A 24,196-nucleotide genomic window follows, 5' to 3' on the forward strand; every position below is an offset into this window, starting at 1 on the left:
CCCTCCAATCTTGGTTTCATTAAACTACAGGCATCTGTCATTGTGTTATATTTTGCAACTTTGTTCTTTTACTAGAGTTTGGGTTGATTTATGCCTGACAATGTACAAGAGATATGTCTTCATCTCATCACAAAGTCAACTTCTAGGGACCCCTGAAAAGCTTTTCCAATGACGACTAGTCCCAGTCGTAGGGTGAGGGTTTTTCTTAGTTTTAGTTCGAACACTGGATGCTCTTGACCTTGCCCTTAGACTTTGGGGAGGGGCATGTCCTACTGTCTTGAGGCTGTGGCCCTTGGTGTGGGGCCTCCTGAGCAGCCCAGACTATCAGCTTCATGGGAGCCCTGGGGAAAATGCTGATTTTCTTCTTCCTACTTTATATAAAGTCTGTTACTCCTGCAGGGAGGTCAGGAAAAGTCAGATTTAGGAAAGAATGTAGCTTGTCACAACATCCATGACTCCCACTAACTTCAGGATACAAGCCAGTCTTATTGGTATGGCAGATACGGTCCTCCATGATTTGGTCTCAACCTCCCTTTATAGTCCTGATCTTCCATCCCTCTCCTCCAGGCCCCATCAGCCTCTGTGAACAGCTTCTCCCTTCCCTGGTGTACCAAGCTCTTCTTTTACCTTTGTGCCTTTGCCTGTGCCCAGAAGGCCCTTTGTCCTTTTTGTGACTTGGTGAAATACTCATGCTTCAAGACCCCGCTCAAATAGTTGTCCGTGAAGCCTTTCTGGATTCACACAGGCTGCCATTTCTTTCCACTGTTCTTTCTTCATGCCTTATGCAAACTTTTCTAATGATACGTAGGACTCTCCAAAAGTTACCTTTTATCTCCTCTACCAGTCTGTGAGCTCCTGATATGCAGGGGGGGGTAAGTACTCATTGTTACCTCCTGAGCCTAGCCTTGTGCCTGGCCATAGTCATCTCTAAGAAATGTTGAGACAATGGAGAAATGGCCTGAAACTAGATATTGGAAGCCTTTGATATCCCAGCGAAATGATTCAATGCTATCTTCAGTGATATCCATTGTGGGGTATTCATAATGATCCACTGGCCGTCAGGGAGAAAGTATTAGAACTACTATTTATGGTTTGTCAAAAATTAACAATGAAAGTAAGCTTTTCTAATATTTTCTACAAACTGACAGTAGCACACATATTTAATTTATAAATAAATACATACATTGGCCGGGTGCAGTGGCTCACGACTGTAATCACAGCACTTTGGGAGGCCAAAGCAGGTGGATCACCAGGTCAGGAGTTCAAGACCAGCCTGGCCAATATAGTGAAACCCCGTCTTTACTAAAAAATACAAAAATTAGCCGGGCATGGTGGTGGGCACCTGTAGTCCCAGCTACTTGAGAGGCTGGGGCAGGAGAATCGCTGGAACCCAGGAGGCGGAGGTTGCAGTGAGCCGAGATCGCTCCACTGCACTCCAGCCTGAGCAACAGAGCAAGCCTCTGTCTCAGACACACAAACAAACAAAACACATGACATTAAGAACAGGAGCCCCTTTGAGAATTGTAGACTGCTGTTATAAGTAAGGGGAAGCCACTGAAAGACTCTGAACAGGGGAAAAACATGAAAAAAAACCCGAGTGTTCAGGAGAATCGGTCTTATAGACAAGATGGAGATAAGAGTCACCAATCAACGGGCAAGGCTCTGACAGGCCCATATACAAGAGATAAAAGACTAGACAAGAATAGGAGTGACAGGAATGGGGGGAAAAGAAGATCTAGTGAAGAATGATCATCATTATCTTTATTTGCATCGTTCCATCAGTGGAGCTGGGTCACACATTGTCACAGTAAGGAGAAGGAGAAAGAGCCACATGGACACTCTAAATGCAGTCACAGAATGAGACCCCAGGCTGAACTCAAAGGAGAACATGGAATACTTTGCCCCAGGCTTAGAGTCTATAAGTGAGACTTTCAAAAAATGGTTTTCTCCACTGGTTTAAAGGGGCAACAAATAAAGGCCACTCCTCGGGCCTGTCCAATCCCAGATTGGGGCTTCTCAGTAAAGACTATTTATAGCTCAGATCGTTGCAGCAAGGTTGTGCAACTGCTGCGTGGGGCAGGCAGGACAGCAGTCCCGAGCCCTTGCCGGGTGAGTGACCGTCTGACCGTCTTCTGGCTGCTTCCTGTTGGCTTAGGAGACAACAGAAGAAGGTGGATTTGTTTGTCCATTGAGCAACCTGCCATTGCCCTGCTTGTGCCCACCTGTCTCCCTTTAAACATTAACAATCTGTTAAAACATTTGGGTTTTGTGCCCAAGGCCAAGGGGATCCCAAGAGAAAGAGGAACAGAAAAGGGGAGGAGGAGGAGAGAAGGGAGGGGGGAGGGAGGGCATCAACAATTTATTCATTCAACAAACATTTCTAAGTGTCCATGGTGACCCAGACATCATGGGAACCCTGGGGTTCCAGAGTTGAGTAGAACACAACTCCCATCCTTAGGGATTCACCATCCAGTAGAGGAGAAAGACGTCTAGACAGAAGACAAAAGGGAAGGAAAAGCTCGATGCTGTGCCTTCAGCTCAGCTTCTCCATTTTTTAGAGAAGGGTTAATGGGGGAAGCAGAGAGAGAGATGAGAGATCAAACTTTCCAGGGCCTTTGTCTCCAGAGCAGAGGGTCTCAAACCTTAGTGAGCAAAACCTGATCCAGAAGACTTGTTGGAGGCGTAGCTTCCAGTTCAGCAAGCCTATTTCAGCAGATTGGAGGTGGGCCCAGGGCTCTGCATTTTCCCAGCTCTCTGGGGGATCCAGGTGCAGGTAGTCCGTGATCACAAGGGGATGCCACTCTTCCAAAGCGGGCCTGGAAAACCAGAACTGGCCACTTTCTGGCCCCAGAGCTGCCAGCCATGGGGCAGGTCCACCAGAGACTGATGGAGGAATGAGGAAGAAGAAAGGGAAAGGAACAGGGAACCTCAGAGAGAATTAGAGTGGGAAATGGAAAAAGAGAAAATCTAAGGTGTGCAAAAGAGAAAAGGGATGCCTCTCTAAGAAGGCCAGCGAGTATTAGCGGAGGTGCTAGGGCCGCTCAGGCTGGCTGACGTCCATGTGTTAGCCATGATTTTTGGTCTTTCAAACTTGAGGACCTGCCTAAGCAAGCACAGAGCAAAAAACAGAAAGTTGACTTTGGTAGATGCTTGGGCATCAATATCACGTGGAACCAGCCTTTTCTTTGATACCTTTTGCGTTTCTTGCAGATCCCGTGTCTGCAGCACGTGCTGATCGCCAAGGGTGAGGCTGGATGAAGCCAGAGGCTATGGAAAGGAGACTGTTTCAGAGGACTTGACACCGTCTTCAGTAATTTCTCTGGTTCTTGGCAGCTCCATTTGGCTGTGTCCCTACCCTGCACAACCCTCCCATGCAGTCTACTCCAGGGCAGCGTCCAGCTGGTGACCTGAGAGGGCAGCGGTGCGCCAGTCTCCATGAGGGTTGAGCTCGGATGGCCAACAGCAATTTTCACCCTGTGGTCTACAGCTCTTCATCCTGACTGCATGGAGATTGGTCTCCTCTTCAGCTGGATTGAGGCCACCATCTGAGCCCCCGGGGTACGTTTTGTCTGACCCTGGCACCATTCGATTCTTCTACAGCATCAGGTACGATGTTCCTAGTTATCTCAACCGCATTCCTAAGGCGCGCTTCCTCTCCTCCGCTCGTTTCCAAATGGACATCTCCTCCCTTATTCTTTTTCTTTAAAAAAAAAATTTTATAATATAAATATATATTAAAAATAGAGACGGAGTCTTGTTATGTTATCCAGACTGGTCTCGATCCCCTTGGCTCACGTAATCCTCACACCTCAGCCTCCCTAAGCGTTAGGATTACGGGCATGAGCCACCTCACCCGGCCTCCTCCCTCATTCCTTAAGCGCCTGCTCTAGCATTACCTTCCCTGTGAATTCTTTCTTTCTTTTTTCCCATTTGGAATCCTTTTTATTTTATTTTATTTTATTGACAAATAATAATTGCACAGATGTATGGGGTGCACAGTGAACTTTTGATACATAGAAGGTATGGTGATAAGATCGGGGTAATTGGCATATCTGTCACATCAAACATTATCATTTCTTTGTGTTAGAAACTTTCAAGATCCTCCTTCTAGTTCTTCGAAAGTATATGTTACTATAAACTGCAGTCATCCTACAGTGTCATAGAACAAGAGCCCTTATGCCTCCTATCCAGCTGTAATTTTGTATCATTTAGCAAATCTCCCTGTTCTTTATCCCATCTTCCCTTTTCCCATTTGAAGTTTTTATCACGTGGTACTGGCACTCGGTTCGGTTATGCGCCACCCATTTTACTACAGGTTCCAGGGATCTAGTCTCATGGAGGTCACTGGGGCAGAATGATTAGGAACTCAGGCTAAACTAATTCAGAATCTCAGCACTGTCACCTGTCAGCTGTGTGACCTCAGGCAAGCTACTTCATCGTCCTCGTCTCCGTTTCCTTACCTATAAAATGGACTAACAATTGTACTTACTATTAAGGTTCAACGTAGTTACTATTAAGGTTATAACTTGATCCAGCACCTGAAACATTGTAGCTCTCAATAAATGTTTGTTCTTCTCATTATACATATTTATATCCTTACTTTAATCTCTGTGGATTTAGTACAGAGTGGATGCTCAATCATGTTTATGGGATTAGCAATTAAGATATGTACCTGTATCGCTGCATCTGTCCATTAGTATATTTTAAGAAGGAATGGGCAATTCAATATAGATCATAGATCAATATTTTATGGTGTTTCCTCTATGCGAGGATTGGTTCAGAGTGGGATTATCTACCCGAGCTTGGGCAGTCCATCAATCGCTCTTCTTTTGTGTCCGCTGTTTCAGAGTGCCTTTCTCACTTCGGTTCCCATCCTTATATTTGCTGCCCTGTTTCTGAAGGAGCAAATCAGAAAATGGTGGCTTTTTAAAAGGACCTTCAACTGAGCCTGAGTTGTCTAGAGGAAAACAGCAAAAGAATTCTATCAAGTCTGTTGTAATCTGAATTTCCCCTTTCCCCCTATCAATTTCCACCCTGTGAAATGAGGTGGGAGGAACGAAACACACTCCGCAGTCCCTGATAATTGCAGTGGTCTGTGATCTTTTTTGTCCGTGGGGGCACTTTGAGCTCAGCAAGGTAAAGCAACATTAGCAAACAAACACAATGTAATGACTAGTTCTGGCTCTCTGATAAGGATACTCTCAAAAAGAAAACAGGTGCAACCTCTACCGTTTGCCCGATTTGCTGCTTGTCTTTGCACTTGCCTGGAATTACTAGAGGCTGTTTGCCTGGCTGAGCTGAATGTCTGAAAACCTGGTTTCCACCCCTTTGAGTTCAGAAATTTTGAGAAAAGATAACAAGGGCGGACTGAGCTCAGAAGGAACTAAGCTTTTCTTAGAGATTTTAGTCAAATAATAGAAGGTTAAACATGAAGAGGAAATGATTGGGAAAATATGTGAAAAACCAGTAGCAAATCATGTACTGCCTTCCAGGAGACCTGGCTACAAATCCCTGCCTTTACCATGGAGGTTAGGTTGGGGGCGGGGGGGGACTTCAGCCTGCTCCTCAGCCCTGCCCTGTCCCTGAGACAAGGAGCGCCCCTGGCACCGCAGTGGGATCTCTGCCCTGCCAGCAGGCGGGGCCCAGGCACAGTCCTTTGCCCCATCTCTTCCTCCCTCTACTATTCAATGTGGCTTACTTTGAATCCATTCTTCCTGTCAGGCCTCATCCTCATTAAATCTATGCTCCTTTAGAAAATCATTTTTTAAAAAATTACATATGCCTTGGATTAGTCTATTTTGCATTGCTATAAAGAAATACCCAGGACTGGGTAATTCATATAGAAAAGAGGCTTTTTGTGGCTCGTGGTTCTTCAGACTGTGCAAGAAGCACGGTGCCTGCATCGGTTTTGGAGGAGGCCTCCGGAAGCTTTTCCTAATGGCAGAAAGTGAAGAGGGAGCAGACGTGTCACATGGTGAGAGTGGGAGCAAGAGAGAGAGGGAGGAGGTGCCAGGTTCTTGTTAACAATCAAATATCAATAACTAATAGAGTGAGAACTCACTCATCACCAAGGGAACCAAGCCATTCATGAGGGGTCCACCCCCATAATCCAAACACCTCCTGCTAGGCCCCACCTCCAACATTGGGGGGTCACATGTCACCATAAGATTTGAAGGGGACAAACCTCCAAACCATATCATATCTCTTCCCCCAAAGAGATTATACTTGGCAGCCACTTGCCTAGGCCTGTCCCACCATCCCCAGCCAGCCAGTGCCAGCTCTGGCTCCTACCTCTTCCCACCACTCTTGATTGACTGCTGGCAATTGGTGGCATGCTTTCCTGTGTCTTAATGTCAAATTTGGAGACACTACAGTAAAAGACAGTCCCTAAATGAACCATTCTTCCTGTCAGGCCTCATCTTCATTTAATCTACGCTCCTTTAGAAAAGCATTTTAAAAAAATTTACATATGCCTTGTATTAGTCTATTTTGCCTTGCTATAAAGAAATACCCAGGACTGGGTAATTCATATAGAAAAGAGGCTTATTATGGCTCATGGTTCTTCAGACTGTGCAAGAAGCACGGTGCCTGCATGGGTTTTGGAGGAGGCCTCTGGAAGCTTTTCCTAATGGCAGAAAGTGAAGAGGGAGCAGATGTGTCTCCTGCTCCATGAGACCTCCCCTCAATGAATGTTTCCTGGGCATCATCTATAAGCCATTAGGCACTACTGGAGGCCCCTAGGAAGAAAGGGCCCTGGGATCCAGGGGAAGAAGCAACTAGCTCTGCCCTGGGGAGCTGGGGAGGGTTTTGCAGGTAGAGAAAGGAAAGAAGGGCAACCAGGAACAGAATGCAGGGTGTGTATGTTGAGGGTTGAGAAGCGGAGGAAGCGCAACCTGTTCAGGAAATGGGAGGCCGTTCCAAGGAGCTGGAACACAGCGTGCAGGGAAAGTGATGGGGGATGACGTTGTGAAGGGATGTAAAGGCATTTGGACTTGCCCCTGTTGGCAATGGGATAATCATCAGGTACCTTAGCAAGGAGCTGAAAAACAAGAGTTTTAGGTCTTCCCATTTAAATGAACCTGTTCACTCAGCACTCTAGGGGTATTGAAGTAATTAGAAATGAACCTTGAGAAGGGATGGTGGGGAAAACATCCCCAGGGCAAGCCGTAGGTGTGCTTTCAACCGGTGGAAACTGTTGTAGAAAGTGGGATCCAGTTATCCCAAATCTTCACCTTTCTGGAACCAACTGACAGACACCTTGCAGGAACCAAGCTTGTTTTATTGCACTTCTAGAATACGATTGACTCGGCTACCTCCAACTCCTGTCATATTCCACATTTACTTTATGCACATATATTTACATATTCACCATATTTACATATTTATTATATGATAAATAGTAGTAAAGTGCTTTGTAAAACACAGAGTGCTCTACAAACAGATTGATACTTTGTATTGTAGCTTTCCATGGGTGTGCTGAGAGGCTGTAGCCAGAATACATATTGCTCAGATACCCTCCTCTGAGAAAGTTGCTCTCTTCAACTTCACTCTAAAGCAGAAATATGGAAGTAAGAAGAGATGGGCATAGCCAATCACATCAGCCAACTCCAATTTCGTGACTAATATTGTGATTGTTACAAATTATAACCCCAAGGCAGTGAAGATAAAGTGTGTTTTGTGGAAGCAGGACTTTTGCCTGGGGGTGGTAGCTCACACCTGTAATCCTAGCATTTTGGGAGGCCAATGCGGGGGGATTACTTGACAAGGTCAGGAGTTCAAGACCAGACTGGCCAACATGGTGAAACCCCATCTCTACTAAAAATACAAAAATTAGCCTGATGTGGTGGTGAGTGCCAGTAATCCCAGCTACATGGGAGGCTGAGGCAGAAGACTCACTTGAACCCAAGAAGTGGAAGTTGCAGTGAGCCGAGATCACGCCACTGCACTCCAACCTGGGTGACAGAGCAAGATTCTGTCTCTAAATAAATAAATAAATAAATAAAAGCAGGACTTTGGAGGGCCTTTCATATACTGAGAATTCAATGGTCACCGAGAAATCAAAGAAGGTTATTTGAATCCAGCCTTTCTCAAGGTTGATTTGACCAGCAAATCTCCTATTTCCTGGTCCACATTGCCTGGAGGCCCTCCAAGAAATAGTCTTTGTCCTATATTTCAAAAGGAAAATGTTCTTTTCTGGGGGAAGCTGTAGGTAACCTGTAATGTGGGAACTAGTCCAAGAGGCAGCACCAGAAGCTGCAGTCTCGGAAAGCCAGCAGCTCCCGTCTCTGCAGTCGATTCTTACCCTGTAGCCTTGGGTCTGATCTGAGAGGCTTCCTCTGAAGTTCTTAGCTAAGACCTGCCCTACTTCCCACCTGCCTCGCTCTACATGACCATCTTTTTACCATCAGCCCTGACTCGTAGCCTTACCCTACCTCCCTAGTATTCCCTTTGCTTGATATTTGTAACCCTGACCTGGGGCTTCTTGTAAGAACTCAGGGAGAAGGACCCAAGGCTACCTTGATAATATTCTCTCATTGATGTAACACCAGCTTATGAAATATCACTATTCTATTCTATTCTATTCTATTCTATTCTATTCTATTCTATTCATTTTATTTTTGAGACGGAGTCTCACTCTGTTGCCTAGGCTGGAAGTGCAGTGGTGTGATCTCGGCTCACTGCAACCTCCATCTCCTGGGTTCAAGCAATTCTCCTGCCTCAGCCTCCCGAGTAGCTGGGATTACAGGCACCCACCACCACACCAGGCTAACCTTGTATTTTTAATAGAGATGTTTCCCAGGCTGGTCTCAAACTCCTAAGTTCAAGTGATCTGCCCGCCTCAGCCTCCCAAAGTGCTAGGATTATAGGCATGAGCCACTGTGTCCGACCCACTTTCTTCACATTTTTAAGTTGTTGTTTGTTTCTATTGTGGAAGGAAGGTTCTTTTGGGACTCCTTTTATTCTATGATCTGCGTCTCATAGTCAGTAATTATTTTCTTAATTTTATGCGTGCTCCCTAGGATATAATCTGGTTTTCAATCTTCATGTCGTGTCTGTCTTGTTTTCACCTCTGATGCTTTTGGTTGTCTTCATTTGAAGGCAAGGAGAAACCGTCATTTGTTTTTGCTTTCGCATTTATGATTAATAACATGTGATTCTCTCTTTCGTATGGCGCTTTCAGAATTACCTGCACGGAGTGCTCCTCACAGGTGGTTGTGGTGCAGAAGGCAGCAGTGAACAGGAGCGCTTTCCCCTTTGTACTGGGGAGAGCTAGGTTTTCCTGGTCTGGCCCCTTTGGGGGTTTGGTTCCTAGGCTTCTGACTCTCACGACACTCCTGAGTTCTCTTTGTAAAGCAAAAAGACAGCTGATTTCTGAAATCACATGCTACAGTTTAAATCATTCAATCCGAAACTGCATTTGAATAAGAAACCATCCTCCAGCTTCAAGCTTTCCCTTCATTAGCATTAGTTTTTATTCAAGTTAAAAATGTCCTCCTGGCTTCCCCTCCCTCCACTAGAATTCTTGGTTACTTTCAAAAGCCCCATTTTACTTTTTGTTTGTTTGCTTGTTTTATTTTGTTTTGTTTAGAGACGGAGTCTTGCTCTGTCACTCAGGCTGGAGTGCAGTGGAGCCATCTCAACTCACTGCAACCTCCGTCTCCCCAGTTCAAGTGATTCTCCTGCCTCAGCCTCTGGAGTAGCTGGGATTACAGGCACGCCACACCCGGCTAAATTTTGTATTTTTAGTAGAGATGGGGTCTCCCCGTGTTGGCCAGGCTGGTCTTGAACTCCTGACCTCAAGTGATCCGCCCACCTTGGCCTCCCAAAGTGCTGGGATTATAAGCATGAGCCACCATGCCTGGCCCATTTTACTTTAAATAATGTAATTCCTTCTATTCTTCCAGGCATTCACCTGGCTCCTAGGGCTTTTGTGCTGTAGGCCTGTATTTCCAGCTACTTTTGGAAAAAATCTCTCTGGAGTCCCAATGAGCTGGTCACATCAGCCTGTCCAGAGGTAAAGCACATTTCCCTGCCCTCGCGTGCCTCTTGCTGTCTTTCACTTAATCAAGGCACACAACACCCTCTACAATGCTGAGCATGCTCAGGTCCTCCTGGGCTTCATGGCGTCTTTCTTTTTCCTTATTCCATTGGCCTAATCTGATTGAATTTACGTTTTACACATTTTGCATTAGTAATTCTCTTGCATGAATCTCTTTCTCTTCCTCCCTTCTGCCATCACTAGCTCTTGTCCTCTCTTTTCTGGACTGTAAAATAATCTCTTTGGTGGTCTTTCTGTGGTCTTCCCTTCCCCTCCACTAAATCTACTCTCATTCAGTATCAAGAAATACTTAATCAGCAATGAATACTCTCCACCCAGCCCTTGACCCATTGTCAGTCTCTGACATTAGCTCCTCTCCAGCAGAGCAAAGTGCAACTGCAGCCAGCTCATGCCTTCAAGAGAAGGACTGAAGATCATTGTGTGCCTGAACCAAGTAAGTCTAACTGCTCCTTCACCAGCTCACCCAAAACTATAGGGGCTTTCTACAACCATGTTCCCATGGCTCTGGGAATTCCTCCAGGCTGGAACTCTGGTTTGGTTTCCCCAGTTTATATCCTATGCTTCATATCAAGATCTTCACACTTTGCCTATCCTACAAGAAGCAGCGGCCAGGTTGGACTTTCTGATAAGTTTTGGAGGTTGCTTCTTGGCTCACCCTTGGTACCTTGTTCTACTAGCCACAGCTAAGCACCACAAAGCCTAGGTGACTGGGACACTGCAACCCAGCCCAGACCCAACACTATGGCCTTCTATGGTTGGGCATGGGATCCTGATGAGACTTCTAGGGCCAATACTAACGACTATGAGGTTTGCAAGGTGAAGTTCACTGGCAACCTCTTATAGTCCATAACAAATATTTCTAGTTTGTTCATTCATTGAGTCATCTAACAAGTGTTTATAGAGCAACCATCAAGTGCCATATATATTCCATAGTGTTAGGGATATAGCAGGGAAAGTGTCAAAGTTTCTACTCATAGAATCCGTATTCCACTATTGGAGGAAAAAAGATAGCTCATATAGCATCAATCATTGTCAATGATCTTAAAGGTCTGAAGACAATTAGCTGTATAAGATGTAAGTGACTGAGAGGGAAGGGCTATTTTAGAAATGCTCAAGGAATTAGCTCTGGGAATATGACATTTAAACAAAGATCTGAATGACAAGAAGAAGCCAGCATGCCAATTTTCGTGGGCAGAGTATACTGAGTAGAGAGACCAGAACACGTACAAAACCCTAAAGTGGGAATGAACCTGGATGAGTTTGAAGGACGGGAAAGAGAACAATGTGGCTGGATTTGATAAGCAAAGAGGTGAATAAGGGGAAAAATTAAGTCAAACAGGAAGACACAGACTAGATCATGTAAGGCCTTGGTAAGTGATATGGTTTGACTGTGCCCCACCCAAATATCATCTTGAATTGTAGTTCCCATAATTCCCACTGTTGTGGGAGGGACACAGTGGGAGATAATTGAATCATGGGGGCGATTACTCCCATGCCACTGTTCTCATGATAGTGAGTGAGTTTTCACAAGATCTGATGGTTTTATAAGTTTTAGAAGGGGTTTTCCCCCATTTTGCTTGGCACTTCTCTCTTGCCTGCCACCATGTAAGACATGCCTTTGCTTCTCCTTCTGCCATGATTGTGAGGCCTCCTCACCCATGTAGAGCTGTGAGTCCGTTAAACCTCTTTTCCCTTATAAATTACCCAGTCTCAGATATGTCTTTATTAGCAGTGTGAGAACAAACTAATACAGTAAATTTGCATAAGACATTTGCACTTCCCTTTGAAAGTAATGGGAAGCCATGCTCTGCACACCCAGAAGAAGAGTGAGATTGGAAACCATGGTGATTGAAGACCTATTGGAAGTGAAGACTTTAGCCCTGAGGGAGAGAGTGACTGCAGAGTTTCTCAGATATCTGCAGCTGGGGATGATATCTGGATGGGATACCTGGCCCCTGGGGCTAGTGAGGAGTTCAAAGAAGAAGGAGCAGAAATAGATTCAGGAGACAGTGAGCAGAGACTCAATGTTCTGTAAGTAAGTGCTCCTAGAGGGGAAGTATTAGAGAGGTCGGTAGAGGGGCCCAGGATTCCGGGAAGCTGGAGATCCCAGCTCTAAGACCTGCTCTTTTAGCCTCAAGACAGATACACAATTATAGGTTGCAACAATGGAGTCATTTTGAAGAAGCAAAAATACTCAGTGCAATGGACTGAATGTTAGTGTCCTTGCAAAATTCATATGCTGAAACCCTAACCTACTATGCAATGGGATTAGGAAGTAAAGCCATTGGGAGGTAATGAGGGTGGAGTTCTCAGGAATAGGATTGGTGCTCTTATAAAAGGGACCCCAGAGCTCTCTCTTGCCCTCATTCCACCACTTGAGGATACAAGAAGTCTGCAGTGTGCAACCTGGAAAGGACCCTCACCAGAACCTGACCATGCTGACACCTTGATCTTGGGCTTCCACACTCCAGAACTGGGAGAAATAAACTTCTGTTGTTTGCATGTCACCCAGTCTATGGGGTACTTTGTTGTGGCAGCCCAGATGGGCCAAAACACCCACATTCATCACTAGCAGGCCCTGGACATATTATCCTATTGATTCTCAGCTGTGTTCTCTTGCACCATGGGCACCCTGAAACAAGACACACACATATGTAAAAATAAATGTAAAAATGGCACCCTGATATTTACGCAGGGTAGGCCCCGGATGTGCCCACCATGCTAATAGTATAAGTCCTGGCTTCAGGCAAATGGCCTTCTGGACCTTCCAAAGATCTAATAAGCAGCTCTCCCTCGAGAAGGCCTTTCTCCTTTCATGATTGTTCCTTTTCTTGCATGGTAGATTTTACCTTTGCTAATATGCAATGATTTTTTTAAAAAAAAAAAAAAAAAAAAAAAAAAGCAACCCTACCAAATAGAAGGGACTTTGAAAGTGTGAAGACGGCTCAGTTCTCTGACAAGCCCTGCTGCCTCAGCCCACAGTGAGGCACTGGAATAAAATTAGGACTGTATGAAGGATGAATGGGTCCAGTCTCTCTCCTGCAGAGCCCTGCCGTGTGGACAGGGCCAGAATCATCACTTGGTTCATAAGCTGGAATAGAGCGCCTTTCATTCAGAGTTCCCAGGACACTTCACAGCTGCTAAAATGATCCTAAGCAAATATTTGTAGCCACACAATACAGGTGGGAATATGGAGGCACCATGAAGAAAAAGGATTGGCCAAAACCCCCAGAGTGAACTCCAGAGGTAGGACCACAAGCCAGGACCCGAGCCAGTTCAGGGCTCTGTCAGCAGGATCCGGTCTGGGAAAGGAGGGTGGGATTTCATGACTGAGCAGAGCGGTGATCAAACAAATTTGGGGGGCCCACAGTAACAGCTGGCTGTGAGCCCACTGCTTCCTAATCCAGTGCCACTCAGGCAAGTGTGTTCGGTGCCTTGGTGACCTGCAGCTCTAAGTGACTAGGGAGCTTTAATAATTCAAGGCCTCTAATTAGATTGACAGTGTCTGTCAGAGTGAGATGTGCTATTGAGTGTTTTCTGTGTTCCAGACAAATTCACTTATAGTTTCAATTAAGCCTATTTCTTGTATACTGGGGCCCAAAAGGCAAGCGCACGGAACGAGCTTGTGATTGTGCCGCCAAGACAAGGGTGAGCACAGGATAATCTGCCTACCAGAGGCTGTAGGCTGGAGTCCAGGTTGGGACTCAAAGTCAAGATAAAAAAGTGTGCTTGGATATGGTCCTTCGGGGTGGAGACTGCTACATCCTTGTCACTAATGATCTTCAAATAAACAAAACTCCAATGAAGTGTTATCAGTTGGAATCAACTGGAATTGAAGATTCAGCATTTCTAGCATGTTCCTAGGAGCTAGAATGGATGGCAGGCAAGGCAGAAAGGATTTGGGAGGAAGGAAAAGAAAGAGAGAAAATAAGCTGGGCTTCAGGACTCATGACGGGCTGCCCCCAACACACCCCATGTGGTCCTTAGAAGCTGTTTTGTCCTGGGGCTTCTCCCAAGGCTTGGATCTAAATAGAGGCCTCCCCAGATGCCAGGAACTCCGCGGAGCTTCAGGCCTCGTCAAAAACCTCCCACATGGTCTTGGAGAGGTCAGCAGCCATTCTGGCAATACAGACTGTACAAATTCAAATGCCAATGCCTCCATTGCCAGCTGTGGGATCTTGGGCAAATCACATCATCTCCTAGTGTCTCATTTCTCTGGGCACAAATCGCCTGTATCTGACCGGGTTGTGAAGTAAGAAGCTGATCGAGTGAAGAAGCACTTAGCACAGAGCTGGCCTGCCGCAAGAGCTCAAAGCATTAGTCTTTGTAATTATGATTATGTGCCAAGCCCAGGGCACCCCAGAACTTACTAATTTCCACTCCCTCTTCAATGCAGATCCAAATTCACTCTTGGGTCCAATTTAACTTGGCAGTTACGTCTAAGACCTAATTCCCAAATTAAAGAGCTTTGGACAAAAGTCCACCTTTGATGGCAGGTGAGGAAGGAAGCCAGGCAGTGTTGACAAGTCCTTCATCACTGACACTTTGCTCAGCATCCGTCAAGGCTGGCCCTGGGTGAAACCGAGAGACAGGCCAAATTTACTGTCATTGAGCTGCACCTCTCTAGCGCCTACCATCTCAAGATTTATGAGCCCCACGAGGGCTGGGGCTTTGGCACAGCCTGTCACCCTGAATCAGTAGACAGGCTTCCAGTGAAGTCACCTACCAAGGGAGCATGTCTGCAAAAGGGAGTGAGAACCAGCTCAGCTGGGGACACGCGCAGTCTGGGACTGGCAAGGTGGAGTCAGGGAGAAGCAGGGCAGAGGGGGCCAATCTCCATGCTGGGCTGGGCCCCAGCAATGGAAAGGCATCTTGTATACTGTAGAGAGCCACACAGATGTTAAGGGTGTTATCCTATGATTGTTACTACTTTTCACTGGAAAGCCAGTTGTTTAATATCAACAAGGTAGTCAACAAAGCAAAGGAAACCAGAGAGATCTGGGTCTGTGGCTGACACATGTGCGACTACAGACAAATTCCATCACCCTTCAGAGCGTAGCTTCCCTCTCTGTGAAGTCCTCAGACAGCAGGGTTGCTAAATGGACTGAAACTGATAAGATAGATCTTGCCCCTGCCACAGACAGAGAATCAACCAAGGTTCTTTCTCCCTTCTCTCTGGTGAAGACACAGGGTACCTTAAAAAAAAAAATGTATATATATATATATAAAATGTAACTTCAGAAACTAGAAAGCAAGATTGGCACCAGGAAAAGCTTCGGTGGTGAATTGTTTTCATAGTATCTCCACTCCCTTCAAAGACCATGCAGAGAGGGAGTATCTAGTTTGGTGTGGTTCAGCCTTTAGCAGTCATTGCGGTGTTTGGGAGTGCTTTCAATAGGCAGAGATGTTTTGTTGGCCCGGGTCCTATCTCTGTGGACTCCAAAAGCAGGAGCTTGCAGATGTGTGTGGAAAGGGTGGAAGAGCTTGCCCAGGAGGCTGAGCTGGAGGAGCCTCAGCGCCAGGCTTTGTGTGTTGGCTGGAATATGCTTCTTGTAGCCCTCAGTGGGCGGCAAAGAAAACCACCCACAGGCCGGAGAATGTGAGGGGTGTCCAGGTGCCATGAGAACATTCTACTCAAGTCCACTTGATAGAGCTGTTGCTCCTGATGGCTTATCCTGTGTCCCCTGCCTGGACTGCTTCCAAGCCTCCAGGCCAGCTGGTCTAGGAGCTGCTGAGAAGCTGCGTGTGTAAATCTCCTACACCCTGGCAGCCAGTGGCCGGGCATTGTCAGGCTTCGTGGTGGGAGTTCGTGGAGGGGCATGGATTTATCCTTCCACCGTCAGTCCAACAGAGGGCCTCTCTCTGCCCTGACCTTATTCGCTCCTGCTTCCATTATACTAACACCACCACCTCATGGACAGACCTGCTCACTACAGGTAGCATTTATTTTATTTCATTTTTTTTCCGGTTACTACTGTCCTCTGGGAAAATGCATCCTCCTGACAACCTTCTAGGCTATGGGCATGCAAAGGAAAGCGCAGCCCAGGAGAAATGTCCCTAGGAATATGAGCACATTAGACACAGAGTAGCAGACATTATGTGTATTCATAGACATATACAGATTATGTGTGTATGTATTTACATATATGAAACATGTACATATATGTACATACACATATGTATTTACATATGTGAAATATGCATGAGATATGAGATATATCTACATGTATCTACACTTATGAATATCTCATATATATGAAATCTCATATATATGAGATCTATATATCTACATTTCACAGATATGAGAGATCTACATACATCTACAGAGATCTATGATAGCTCTCATATCATAGATATGAAATCTACATATATTTACACACATATCATAGATAGATCTACATATACCTACACACATATCCCATAGATACCTCATATATCTATATTTTCTTTATTACATAAAGAAAACAATAACATAAATATACCTATGAGTTATCTATGGGATATATGTGTAGGTATATGTATGAGATATTTATGAGATATGTATGTTTCTTTGTGTGCATGAGCTCCAGCTAATCTACATTCAACTTATCTCTTTTTATTTAAATGTAAAAATATATTACACAGTATATATTAAGCATATGTAAATATATAATATAAATGTTGCATAGATATTCCTGGGCCACCTCAAGGTCAACCTTGAAATACTCTGTTCTGCCTTCCATGTGCTTCTCAGGCTACAGATTTTAGTATTTCTTTTCCGCCCCAGTGTATGTTTTACCTTGGTCTCACTGGGAGAAAAATGATTCAGCCTCTGGCCTCAGGCTGCATATCAGGAAAAAGAGCTAGTGCTGAGCATTAGTAACAGATGCAAAGGGCCAAGCTCAGGCTAGGCATATGCGGGTATGGTGGAGGTGGTGGGGCTGGTGGGGGCAGTTGCCTCTATGGAGCTGTGGTCTTGGAGAAGACAGTGCTGATCTCCCTCAGGAAGACCCCACGGCCCTTGCCCTCCAGAAACCACATAGTTAACACCCCTGACCTCATTAGTTGAATGAATGAACTAATTAGAACCTGGGAACTTGATTCTGCTGCTGATGGTTCTTTGGCATCGTAAACACACACAGAAGTTGGAGAGGCAAGGTCATGTTGGAAGTCTGGTTATTTTGCAAAGAATGAAGTGAAACTGGAGGTGGCGGGGCCTCTGCGTTTCTGGATGTCTGGGCAGAATTCCCTCCCTTCCACAGGTCCCTCGTACCAGGGATGGGGGCAGAGCGCTACCTTAAGTAACGACTCTATTGCGTAAAGAAAACAATGAGAACTCCCATTTCATGCACTCTCCCCCCCAGTCTACACCAGCGAGCTCTGGGAAGGGTTTAGAGGCTAGAATAGAAAGAAGCTACTCCACCCTTCCAAAAACTTGAATTCACTGCCCAGTCCCCTCAGTTTGGTTAGAAATTGAGAAGTGACCCAGTGAAACATCTTATGCAATCTACTAACCAGCCCAGTGTAACACAAATCAGTACAGTGTGGTATAGAAAATGCTCACACCTGGAGTCCAAATTGTGGATTCTTGTCCTTACTGGAAACTCCCTGGACTGGTGAACTCGTCTCAGGCTATGACCAGAACAAAACTCGGTTTGGTTTCCTCATCTGTCAAGTAAGGACATTAATCTCAATAAACTTTAAGTTCCCTTTCAAGGTTAACATTTTCTGATCTTCAATTTTAAAACTATCAGAAGTTCCAATTAACTGATGATCATGATAATCTTGCGAGAATTGTTAGAATCATGACACAGGGAATCCCAGACAGCAGGAAAAAAAAAAATCAAAAAAGCATTTATGTTTGATCTAGAAATTCAGGTTTACCATCCTGTGTGTCATATCTGAATATTGATTGTTCTGCAGAGAACTGAGTGGGTCTGGTGATATTAATAATTAATGCTGGCCAGGCTCAGTGGCTCATGCCTGTAATCCCAGTACTTTGGGAGGCCAAGCAGGCGGATCACGAGGTCAGGATATTGAGACCATCCTGGCTAACACAGTGAAACCCCGTCGCTACTAAAAATACAAAAAATTGGCCAGGCTTGGTGGCGGGTGCCTGTAGTCCCAGCTGCTTAGGAGGCTGAGGCAAGAGAGTGGTGTGAACCTGGGAGACAGAGCTTGCAGTGAGCCGAGATCGCGCCATTGCACTCCAGCCTGGGCGATAGAGCGAGACTCCGTCTCGAAAAATAAATAAATAAATAAATAAAATAATTAATGCTAATAGTAGTCTACATTCTATGACCACTAATGGTAGTCAGCCACCAGAGGACAGAATAAGTCCCTGAGAGATAAGAGAGAGTCAATCACCAGCTTGACAATTGCTTTTGAGGGTCTGAACTCAGTCCTAACTGTAAGAGACACTGTGTGGCACTTCTATGATTCAGCATCCATTTCACTCACAGGGCATCTTGAGAAGCAGAATCTGCTTCAGTAAGCCTGAGGTGGAGCCGAAGATTCAGCATTTCTAGCATGTTCCCAGGAGAAATCAGACATAAGTGTGCAGAAAAATTTGTGTCCTACAAGATTTCCTGCTGGGCGTTGACTGAGGGGGTCCAAATTTTAAATGCAGTTGCAGTTTAGAGGAACGGATGGCCCCAAATGCTAGAGGAGGAGTCACAGCTCTTGCAGAAGAGGAGGGTCAAGCCAGGCTGAGAGTAGAATGTTGCTGTGGTTAAAATGTTCATGGATAATGGAGAACTATCGGTTTGGGGAAGGGGAGGGTGAAAGGGGAGTTTTATGGGTGCAAGGGACTGAGCGTCGTGATGACTATAGTGCTATAAACTGCAGTGACGGTTCTGTAACACAGAGACCCTCATCTCAAGGCGCTGGCCTTTTTGTCCTCCAAATTGAGGTTTGCCTTTGACTTAATGGAACAATTTTCTTCTGGTGCCACAATAGCCATTTCATTCCAAGATGGATTGCAATGTGAACCGGTCTTTTTCCATTTCATGTCCCAAACCGCAGCACAATTAGTTTTGAAATAAATGTCAATAGCTTCTGAGCGAGGCTGTGAATGCGAGGCTGGAATATCAGCAGCCAGCCACAGAGAAGGACTCAGAGGTTCTGACTGTGCCCATCGTGCTAAGACACCCTGTGATTCCTGAGAGGCATTAATTCTGGTGTACATTCGTTGAGCATTTTTGATGCAAAGTAGTTTAAAAGACAGAAGATGGAGTTTGTTTTAAAGGTTTTAAGATAAACACAGATCAGCACTGTCTCAAAAACGCTGTGCATGTTTCCATGAACTCATGATCTTTCTGTCTTGACAGTCTCCAATCACATGTGCAGATGACCCTGCCATCCACCCATCCTTCAATCAGAGTGGGGACAGATGTTATCTGTCGAATTATATCCCCCACTGAGAATTCCTGTGTTAAAGTCCTAACCCCATTGTATCTCAGAATGTGGCTTTGTTTGAAAATAGGGCCATTGCAGATATAATTAATTAAGATGAGGTCTTAAACTTACTGGAATAGGGTGGGACCTTAATCTAATCTGACTGGTGTCCCTATGAAAAGAAGAAATTTGGACATAGACACTCACACACAGGGAGGATACCATATGAAGATGAAAGCAGACATTACAGTGATGCGTCACCTGCAAGCCAAGGAACACCAAAGATTCCCACCAAGTCACCAGACGCCAGGGACAGGCATGGAACAGATTCTTTCTCACAGCCTTCAGAAGAAGCCAACCCTACCGACACCTTGATCTCAGACTTCCAGCCTCCAGAACTGTGAGACGATCCACTTCTGTTGTTCAAGCTGCCCATCTGTCATGCTTTGTTATGGCAGCTAAGACAACAGATCAATGATAAACTTAGGTACATCAATAAAATTAAGTTGTTGTATGTATGGCCTTGGGGAAAATCTTTTAACCTCTGTAAAATGAAGACGTTGGAGCAAGTGGTTAGTGAAATCCCTTGCAGGTAAAGCATTCTGTGATTTTATAAAATTCTTATATATTGATCCATTTAATGCCATTTCGTGGATTATACCTGGGAAGTGAGAGCTGAGAAACAGCAGCTGTACCCAGGAGGGGCAGGGCTCACCTGGAAGAGAGAGGGCCTGCTTTGAGCAGCCATAAAGTCAAACCACCAAGGAACCAGAGGGGATCTTGACTCAGTGGGGACCCTCAATACTAAATGGAGACTGGAGCATGTCTCGGCCAGCAGCAGACAGCCTCGGCACAGCCAAGCAGGGAGCCCGGGCTCCTCCTCCTGCACGAGGCAGCAGCACCAAGGGGAGAGAGCCCAGCACACAGAAGAGTCAGGAAGCAGTCGGTGGTTTATAAGTCAGCCTAAGAGGACTGGCCTGAGTTTCTGTCCTCCTAATTCGACCATAAGCAGAGGGTGAGGGGACCAACTTAACAGCCTTGTGGCTGTTTATGAACATTTGTTGAAGGAAACTCTTGCTAAGGTGGCAGGTGGGAGCCCAGAGTCACTGTAATTTGGGTATGAAAGGAAATGTGACTTCAGGTTGTAGTCACTGGCAGGTGGCACGGGGGCATTTGAGTTGCATGTTCACCTCTGAGCTGACAGAGCAGGGGCCGGGTCAGGCTGCCATCAACACTGTCCATAATCCATGCTTCGCACTTTGGGAAAGCTCAATTTCTTGTACAAAAGGAGGATAATGAAGTAGGAATTTGTTCCAGAAATAGGGAAAACACTTTGCCAATGTAGTAATTAGGGCCATGTTACCCTTCTAGACTCAATTTTAATTAGCTGTTTATTAGAATTAATTTTTGTCATCATTACATTGATTATATTATTTAGTGCCAGTTGGTGAGGGATAATGTGTGTGCCCACAAAGCTTAGCTTAGCAATTCAAGAATTTGAATGGAGGAGGTGAAGTTACCCTTTTGCTTTTTCTTGGTATCAATCAACAAATATGAACCAGCTCTGTGGTGTGTGCAAGGTGCTGTGCTAGACACTTGTAATCAAGTTGCCTAGCCACATATAAAGTGGCCAATACTTATTATTCAGAATAATACAATAATAGAATCCTATGATTCCCGAACAGCCCTGCTATTCTCTCTCTCTGTTTTTGTACTCATATTTTTTCCTCTTCCAGGAATGCCCTGTCCTGTAAAATGTCTCCTGTCCTTCAAGACCTACCTTTCAAGTGACCTTATTCACCCATTTCCCCCAAATCTGATGAATGTGAACATACCTTCCTTTGTATACCCAGAACTCATTGCAGGTCTCTCATGGAACTTCTGTGCTACTGTGTATTCTAGGTAATGGCTATTTGTCTCACTAAAGTATATATTCCCCAATATACTGGGTTGAAGAGTGTCCCCCAAAATTGGTGTCTACCTGGAACCTCAGAATAGGTGACCTTATTTGGAAATACGGTTTTTGCAGATATAATTCATTAAAGATCTCGAGATGAGATCATCCTGGATGTAGGGCGGGCTCTAAATCTAGTGACTGATGTCTGTATAAGAGAAAGGAGAGAGAGATTTGTACACAGAAAGACACACAGGGAAGAAGTCCAAATGAAGATGGAGGCAGAAATAGGACTTCTGCAGCCGCAAATCAAGAAACAGCAGGAGCTGCAGAAACTGAAGTGACCAGAGGCAAAGGAGAAGTCGCCTCAGTTGCTTCCTGCAAGCGAAGTCCTAGCTGACACATTGATTTCAGATTTCTGGCCTCCAGAACTGTGAAAGAGCAAATTTCCATTGTTTTAAGCTACCCAGTTTGTGGTAATTCATTATGGTAGCCCTGGGGAACTAATACGCCTGAGTATAATCTATGATTTACCTTCATATGTCCTCAAATTTGCTCATAAGCATTTGTGAAAATACTGTATTTGCTACACTGCAAGTCATTAATCTCTTATAAAAAAAAAATCAAGGACCAAGCCAAGTCAAATTATATTAATTAGTTGCTTTCTCTTGTGTGTGTGCTGGGGGGATACACATGACTTTTGTGTGTGAAGGAACCAAGCAAGACTCCTTGGATCTGGGTATGTACAGTGGCCCTGCTAATGCAAATATCTGAATGAAGCCCTGACTGCCGGGAGGAAGCCCCATACTCACAGTTAGAGGGATTTCTGGAAGAATTGAGATCCACTCTCTGTGGCCCTGAGTGACACATGAAAACTGGAGTTCTAGTCCGGGTGTGGTGGCTCATGCCTATAATCTCAACTCTTTGGGAGGCTGAGATGGGAGGATCACTTGAGGCCAGGAATTTGAGATCAGTGTGGACAACATAGCAAGACCCCATCTCTACAAAATATTAAAGAATTAGCCAGGCTGATGCTCACCTGTAGTCTCAGCTACTCAGGAAGCTGAGATGGGAAGATCACTTGAACCCAGGAGTTTGAGGCTCACAGTGAGTCCTGATCACACCACTCCATTCCAGCCTGGATGACAGAGAGAGAGTCTGTTTCAACGGAAGGAAGGAACGAAGGAAGGAAGGAAGCAAGGAAGGAAGGGGAAAAGAAAAGAGAGAAAGGAAGGAAGGAGAGAGAAAGAAGAAGAAGAAAAAGAAAGAAAGAGAGAGAGGGGGAAGGAAGGAAAGAAGGAAGGAAGGGAGGAAGAAATTGAAGTTTCTAGATCACTAGTTGGCCTGGGTGACAGAGAGGCCCTGTTTTGAAGGAAAAAGAAAGAAAGAAAGAAAAAGAAAGAAAGAAAGAAAGAAAGAAAGAAAGAAAGAAAGAAAGAAAGAGAAAAAAAAAAAAAAGAAAGAAGAAAGAAAGAAAGGAGGGAGGGAGTGAGGGAAGGATGCGGTGGCTCACGCCTGTAATCCCAGCACTTTGGGAGGCTGAGGTGAGCGGATCATGAGATCAGGAGATCGAGACCATCCTGGCTAACAGTGAAACACCGTCTCTACTAAAAATACAAAACATTAGCCAGGCGTGGTGGCGGGCACCTGTAGTCCCAGCTACTCGGGAGGCTGAGGCAGAAGAATGGCGTAAACCCGGGAGGCGGAGCTTGCAGTGAGCCGAGATCGTGCCACTGCACTCCAGCCTGGGCAACAGAGTGAGACTCTGTCTCAAAAAAAAAAAAAAAAAAAAAAAAAAAGAAAAGAAAGAAAGAAAGGGAAGTTTCTACATCACTAATCAGTAGTTGGTCAGTTGAAAGCCATGCGGTCACCAAATGCCACACTAACCATACCTAGGAATTTGGAGCCAAGACGACCTTAGGTTCAGGCAGAATAGTCTGTTATAATTTGGGGTTACCTGCCTGAGAGGTCTCCCCAGTGGGCACAAGGGTTGGGTTGGAATGTCAGAATTGGATATTCATTTCTTTTGGTTAAGCATTGACTCTTCACCCTACCTGTTTTTCATGCCTGAGCACCTTTGGGAGATCTGCTTAGAAACCAACTAATTTTTTAGTGGTTCTTGATTTATCAAATAATACTTGTAATAGCTAACGTATATTGAGTTGCCCACCCAATGCCAGGAATTGTATGCATTAAGCACTTTGCATGTATTAGATCATCAAATTCTCATAGCAACCCTACAAAGTAGGTATTGAAATCTCCATTTTACAGATGAGAAAATTTGAGCCTCCAGAGATGAAACAACTTTCTTGGGGTCACATAACCAGTCAGTATGCTGGATGTCCAGCCCAGTCATCCTGTCTCAAAAGCCCAGGCTGCCGGTTCAAGTGAATATTGCTTTTCTCAGGGTCTCTCTGACTCATTGAAGGCATGCGTGATTATGAGGGTCATATTAACAGGAAGGAAAAGAGCAGCCAAAAGGGAGCTGCTGCCCAAAACCAGCTCCACAATTTTTTCCACGTCTGCTCATCCTGGGATGCACAAGGTCCGTTGAAAGCAGGATCATGTAGAAATTGAGTGATAGTTAAATGCATCCACTAAGCAACCAACTAGGCACCTGCAGCCCTGTTTTCTGCACTGAGAACACATTGCCATTCCCTTAGATTTTTTGCATCAGAACCAAAGGTGACTCCCAGGGCTCCCTCTACACTATTTCACTTTGCTGAGCCCTTCCCAGGTGTACTGGTCAATGAGTCAAATTCTCAGCTGGGGGAGAGCAGACAAGACTCCGTATTTGGTGAGAACATAGAGGCCTTTCCAGAGCCTGCTGCTCCTGCTGTCATTTTGCTCATTCTGATTGAAACACT

At 45.2% G+C, this 24,196-nt stretch overlaps 1 long non-coding RNA gene across 4 annotated transcripts in view; it reads left to right on the forward strand.

Moving 5' to 3' along the window:
• Positions 1–2,361: 2,361 nt before the first annotated feature.
• The window catches only part of LOC126961466 (uncharacterized), a 151,928-nt gene continuing 130,093 nt past the window's right edge, over positions 2,362–24,196 (forward strand). For 2 of the 4 annotated variants that reach the window (XR_007728310.1, XR_007728312.1), the window contains exons 1-3: positions 3,187–3,606; positions 9,906–10,015; positions 10,421–10,493. This is a non-coding gene — a long non-coding RNA (uncharacterized LOC126961466). Of the gene's footprint in view, positions 2,723–3,186; positions 3,607–9,905; positions 10,016–10,420; positions 10,494–24,196 lie in introns of those variants that run through there. The other 2 variants (XR_007728311.1, XR_007728309.1) reach the window with 2 other exon arrangements.

The sequence above is a fragment of the Macaca thibetana genome, chromosome 8, assembly GCF_024542745.1.
Source record: "Macaca thibetana thibetana isolate TM-01 chromosome 8, ASM2454274v1, whole genome shotgun sequence".
Taxonomy (NCBI): Eukaryota; Metazoa; Chordata; class Mammalia; order Primates; family Cercopithecidae; genus Macaca; species Macaca thibetana.